Raw genomic sequence first — 6,623 nt, forward strand, 5'->3', positions numbered from 1 at the left:
GAATTATTTGATTTGTTTTCCAACATATAATTTGGAGTTTGTAGTTAATTTTTTACTGTACAAACATATGTTTTGGTTAGATATTGAATCTGACACATGCCCCGAAAGAATGTTGCGTTTTTTCTATTTCAACATTTTTTATTTTGTTTTTTTTGAATCTGTCATATTTTTTTAAATGAGCATAACTCATTCATATGACGTCGGAATTACTTAATTTTTTTTCCAGCATGTAATTTGGTGTTTGTAGTTCATTTTAGACTATAAAAACACATACTTTGGTTAGATATTGAATCAGTTATAGACCTCGGAAGACAACATATCAATGTTGCGTATTTTCTGTTTCAACATTTGTTTTTTTAAATCCGTCCCGCTTTTAAAATGCGCATAACTCACTCATATGAAGTCGAAACTACTTGATTCTTTTTTCATCATGTAATTTAGTGTTTGTACTTCAATTTAGAATGTAAAAAGTCATAATTTGGTTAAATATTGAATCATTTACAAGCTCCGGAAGATAACATATCATCTATAATATTTTAAACCGGTTCTATTTTGAAAAATAACAGAAAAACCGGGACCGGAACCGGAACCGGCGGTCCGGTTCCCGGTTCTTATAATATACGAATACCGGTTCCGGTTCCGAACCGGTCCGGTTCTAAAGCTCATCCCTAGGTACGCATGTACTCCATTCCAATATATAAAGTAGGTAAGTCAACACCTAAAGATTAAAAACACATAATTTAATCATATTACACTTTGATAATATTATATATTTTTTAATTTAAATAAAAGAAAAAAGATAAATTACCCAGGAAATAAAAATGCAGCAGTTCGATAACCAGACATAGCTTGATCACCTTCTTCTTTGCCTACATAAGCATTCTCATATCCTATCCAACCAGGGGCAAAAGTTCCTTCCTAAGCTAGTTGCCTTGCTGTCATATTAATAATAAATCAAATAAAGAAATGTAAATTTATTGGTATTATGTAAATTTATGGGTAAAAAGTAAAAAGTAAAATATTGGGATTTATTTACCTGAAATAACGGCGTGACTGGTCATACTTATTGATACAATAAGAGCAGCAGCCAACAGCAAACCATGATATCGCCCTTTGGAAACCAAAAATATTAGAAATTTTTTTATAAAAAAAAGTTTTTTTTTTTAAATATAGTTTTTCTAACTTTTGAGGGTAGTCCTTGACTAACTTGCAAGCCATGAGATAAAGTTCATTTGAATGTCCAAGCTCCATAGCTGATGCTATATGAACCATTGTGCTTTTAAGATGGAATGGATCATTTTCAAGTAATCTGAAATTAAAGAATCATTATATAAATCTAAATATATATAATTAGTCAGATTGTTTATTTAAAAAGGTGAACTTACACTGAAGTCAATTCAAAGCATTTCTGATATTCGCCACATTGATGATATTATTCAGTTTTACATGCTAAAAGATATGCGTTGTTTTTTAGTGTACAACTCAAGGATTGATTTGATGTGTCTTCTTTTTCGAGTTCATTGAATTTTTCTTCCACAATACTTGCTTTATCGTACTGAAAATAATCAAAAATGAAAAATATTATATATTGGAAAGTATAAAATGTTTTGATGAATGTTACATGGTTGTTTTGGATGTATTTAGGTACTTTTTTTATCAGACATGAATAGAATGAAGAAAGCCAGCCATCTTCTTGAGCAAACTGTAGATTCAGATGCTTGTAAACTCGTACATGAACTTTGATAACAACTCTAATAAGATTCAAAAAAGTGAGAGAATCAATAGCTTGTTGAATGGTGGTGAAATCTCCTCTTACTGGATTCTTGTCAACGGTGATCATATAAGAAGGGAAAAGCTTGTTTTTAGCAGTGGAAAAAAGGGAATGCTTTAAACTTCCAACAAAACTAACCTATTTCATAAACTGTTGTTCTGAGTATTGGGTTTGTGTTAAATTTGCCCCTATTAGAAAGTATATATTCATATATATACCTGCTTGTTGGGCTTTTGTTGAAGCCAAATTATAGTCGTGTCATGTTCTGGATGCAATCACCTCCATCAGCTTTAACAATCTCAAATTAATCTCTTAATCTGTCATTCAAGGAAACCGAATCAGTTTCCAAAGCAATCTACAAAATGGGTTTTGTGGCTTAGAAAACGTAACCTGAAATTCTTGAGGAAAGAAACTGGAAAACCCTAAACTGTAGAGAGAGAGAGAGAGAGAGCGAGAGAGAGAGAGAGAGACACAGAAGCCACCGCCACCGGCAACCACCACCATCATCAGTGTCGGTATGCGTTGTTGATTTCCATGTCGAACTTGTCAACTGGAAGAAAGAAACTCCCAATCGATTACAGTAAGTGAAACGAAAAAGGTACTCGAATCAACCGGTGTGGTGGAGTCGGTGTTTTCTGCTTCCCCTTTGTTCTTGCGGCAAGTAAAGTCATTGATTTGATTTCCTGGAGATAAGAGAGAGAAGAAGGATTTAGGGCGTCGAAGCACCAGCCACAGAACATAGAAAGAATGAAAAAGGATAAACAAATAACCTGAAATTGTGGTTTTAAACACAAAATTAATGAGAAACACGAGACGATCGAAGCAGGAGTCACATGGAGCTGGTAGAAGGAGAGGGAAGCGATGGTTTGTGGAAAACACTTCAAGTCGCCAGACCATCGTCTCCAACAGAAAGCAATCTACAAAAAGGGTTCGTAAAACGGAGTGGTGGAGAAAGCCATGGGCGGGTCGAAGAGCGGTGAAAGGAAAGGAATTGGAACCTGGTTGACAGAGAAAGAGAATTAGAGAAGGATGGCAGTGAAGAATAGAAGATAAGGATAACAAAATTGTAAGGCGGTTTGCGTCAGAAAAATAAAAAATAGAAGTTTTAGTGGGCAAGGGAAAAGGGGATTCGGTGGCAAAAATAAGAAAGCAAGTTGTGGCAAATGTTTAAAACCTAGAAAAAATTGTGGGGGAAATCTAAAAGATTCCTGTTCACCAACTTTTTAACATAATATTATAATTTGTATGGGTTTTGAACAATTAATGAATGATTTGAATGACTTTTAAATGAAAAAAAGAAATTATTACTATTTTAGGACGTTACACACGAGATAACCATCTTTGGCAATAAATAGAGAAACGGTAGGACATGTTTTTGTTTTTAAATTTTTTTTTTTTATTGAATTTTTTTACAGAATTCACAATTTAACGAAGTAAATTCACAACTTCATATAAGTCGGGTTTTAAAAAAAATAATTCTATAATTTTTTAAATTTATATAATACCGTAATCGGGATTCACAAATTAACAAAATAAAATTCACATTATAATGAATACAATTCATGAACTTAACATATATATAGTAACTCACAAGTTAATATAAACTAATTTAAAAAAAATGTTAAATTTATTTACTGTCATCGAAATTCACAACTTAAAGGAGTAAATTCACAACATACTATATACAATTCACAAATTAATTGGGGTAGTTCATAATTTAATAGGTTGAACTGAAAAAATAAAATAAAATAAAAATAAAAAAATAAAAATAAAAAAATTCAAAAGTTAACAAACAAAGATGATTTAATGAATATGTTTTAATATATTAACCGTAGTTCCACTTATTTACGAAAATCCCACTGCATCGGATTTTCTCAAAGTTCAGGTTATTTAGGAAAATGTCAGCACCGGTTTTAACTTTTTACCCGTGCAATGCGGCAGAACATGAATTAGAGGCAAACATGTCGTGGTTTATTACGATGTTTAGTTGTTTACTGTGGCATATTAAATTAAAGTGCATAATTGTGATCAATTGTAACAAGCCGGTAAATCTGACCGGTGATTAGATGTCATTGACATTGACACCAGATTTGAAAGATACAATGATTGATTTAAAAACTGTCTTTTGTGTAAACAATTTATGACAGTCGTTTGTCTTTTTGTTCTATTATAAAATTTGTCGATGAAATTTACATTTCATATGTTTAGATATTGATTCAAATGATAATCTATATGTATATGTATATTTATATCTATACTCTCTAATAAAAGGCTGCCACATGGCAGCCTCTAATACCCTCCCAATTTTTTGGCCACTCGGTTTTTGTTCTACGTTTGTTTCTGTTACTTCATGATTTCTCTCATTCCCTAATTTCTCTCATCTGTTTGAATTTTTTTGACAGGGGCTTTAATTCGGCTATATTTATCGTGAGAATGAATCTCATGCAAAATGTAATACGTTATATGCCAAAGCTTATCTTCATTTCCTACACTCCAACTCAAGTCCTTCCTCTACAAGCAATTCTATAAGCAAATGGATGAAGATACGAAGATTTTGTGTGACATCGCACTATTCCGCATCGGCTCGGTTGCAATGAAGAATTTCGGAGGTAAGAATAGTTCTAAGCAATACTTCATTGTAATTTGGATTTCGTGAGTAATTCTATTCGGTTTCAGTACTTTAAACTCTATCATCCATTTCAGTAATTTAATGCCAAACCCTTCCCATTTTGTCCTTTTCACACATACATATACACATACACATACATCCATAACCTACTTCTGCTTATGATTATTTGATTATTAAGGGACCAATTAATGATTAGTTTAAATGGATAGTAAGAGGATTAATTATCAAAAGGTGGTGCAAATTTACTTGTATATTCTTTTATTTATTAGGGTAAATTATACAAATGGTCCTTGTGGTTTTGGGTAATCTGTGTGTTTGGTCCATAACAACGTTTTTTAACTCAGAAGGTCCCTATAATATGTTTTTATTGCGTCTTTAGTCCTTTACCGACTTGAATTGAGTATATTAACCTTAATGATATTTTTTATATTATTATTCTTTTTTTTTAACCGACAAATATAAATATATAAACTACTCCTAAACTAACACCTAATTACACTTATGTCCATGACATGACTTGAATCCTCGACCTCAAAGAGGGAGGGCACTATCTGATGCCGCTGGGTTAGAAGCCCTTTGTGAAGCCCTTTGTGGGTCCCACACAACATCCAATCGACGATAACCCTCAATTACTACCACCCACCTACCGCCAGCGATGCTACAACCTGGAAGAAGGTCACGGGCGAGACCGTTTGCCCTGACCTTGTTAACCCTAACGTTTTTCCCTCTTTATTGGACCAACAACATCCATGAAACTCCCCCTCTACTACCACCGGCGTTCATCGGCCACTTCTAAATTGAGGGGCATGCAGTTCGTCAGTGAATATGGAAAAGGTGGATTCGGGAATCCCTCTTCTCTATTCCATCCCTTTCTTTGCTTCAGGTTTGATTTCGCCTTGGTTCTTGAATAAATCAATGTTCTTGCCAGATTGAACCCACAATTGAAGCCATTAAAGTTGTAGGTTTGTCATTAGATACTCCTTCTCCCCTTCTCATTCCTATCGTAGCCACCATCATTTTAGTATTCGGAGTTGTCGACGATTTCAACCCTACTTGGCTTAACTTCTGGATGTAGGATTCATATCTGTTAGCGTTCAAGTAACAGTAGTCGAATACATCATAGATGGGTTCGATTGGTACGGTGGTAACCGGGAGGGGATTCTTTTTTAGATGTAATTGTTACAAGTTAATTGTCCAAGTAGATGTCGTTCCACCATTGTTAATGTGGCCAAATGTAGATGTTGTTCAATGGAAATGTGTTTACAAACATGGATTTCAATTTTTCTTCGGTTAATGAATTCTTGGGTGGTAAGAGAGAATAAATTATTGTAATTGGTTGTGGTGTTGCCAGAGAAGAAGATTATATAGTTGAGGTATGGAAAGGAAGAAGAGGCTAGACGGAGAGGTGGGTTGGGTGGAATAGGAACGAGGTAGTGGGACCTAACTGATTATCAAAGATTTTTTTTTTATAAATAAATAACCAAATAAACATTAAACTAATTAAAAAAGAAATGTACATAGGTAATGTAGTCTTTTTACATCTAGCAGGACCAAGCGCGTAACAAAAACATATTATAGGTAGGGGTGTTCGTTTGGATGGATCGGTTCGATCCGATCCAATTAAGTAAATCCAAATTGATTCCGGTTTTTAAAATAAGGATCCGAATAGTCCAAACTAAATTCAAATCCGATCCGATCCGATCCATTTACAATTCGGTTGGATCGGTTTTTATAATTCGGTTTCAAAAACCAGAACATTCAAAAACGACATATAATTATAATATTAGCTAATTTTGTAGAAGAATCAAAAACAAATTATTTAGTTGTGATTTAAAATTTAAAAACAACCATTAACAAGTAAGAAGGTATATTATAGTTTAATATTTAATAGATAAAAAACTTTTGAAATAAAATGTATATTAATGTTTTTTATTAGGTGAAACTTTTTGAAATTATTTGAAAAAATAAATTATAAAATTAATAAATAATTATAGATATATTAAAATTAAATAAATAATAAATTGTTATTTAGTTTTTTGGAGTATACGGTTCTTACTATATAAACCAAAACCAATCCGAAATCCAAAATAATAATTCGATTTTGTTGAAAACCAAACAAAAAATCTGAATATCTGAACCAAACAGTCCAATCCAAATTGTCCAATTGGACATTTCGATTTTATCAAAATAGTGAATAGTCCTAATTATAGGGACCTTTTGAGA

At 32.8% G+C, this 6,623-nt stretch overlaps 1 pseudogene across 1 annotated transcript; it reads right to left on the reverse strand.

Moving 5' to 3' along the window:
- Nucleotides 1–455: 455 nt before the first annotated feature.
- Nucleotides 456–2,018, reverse strand: LOC145161596 (anaphase-promoting complex subunit 6-like; annotated as a pseudogene). The gene is made up of 7 exons (XR_013738550.1): nt 1,990–2,018; nt 1,649–1,751; nt 1,386–1,555; nt 1,184–1,309; nt 1,037–1,111; nt 809–935; nt 456–718 (listed from the first exon to the last, which is right to left on the reverse strand). The product of XR_013738550.1 is annotated as an anaphase-promoting complex subunit 6-like (transcript).
- Between the last annotated feature and the right edge of the window lie 4,605 nt (nt 2,019–6,623).

Source organism: Lactuca virosa, chromosome 2 (genome assembly GCF_052849685.1).
Source record: "Lactuca virosa cultivar CGN04683 chromosome 2, Lactuca_virosa_CGN04683_v6, whole genome shotgun sequence".
Lineage (NCBI taxonomy): Eukaryota > Viridiplantae > Streptophyta > Magnoliopsida > Asterales > Asteraceae > Lactuca > Lactuca virosa.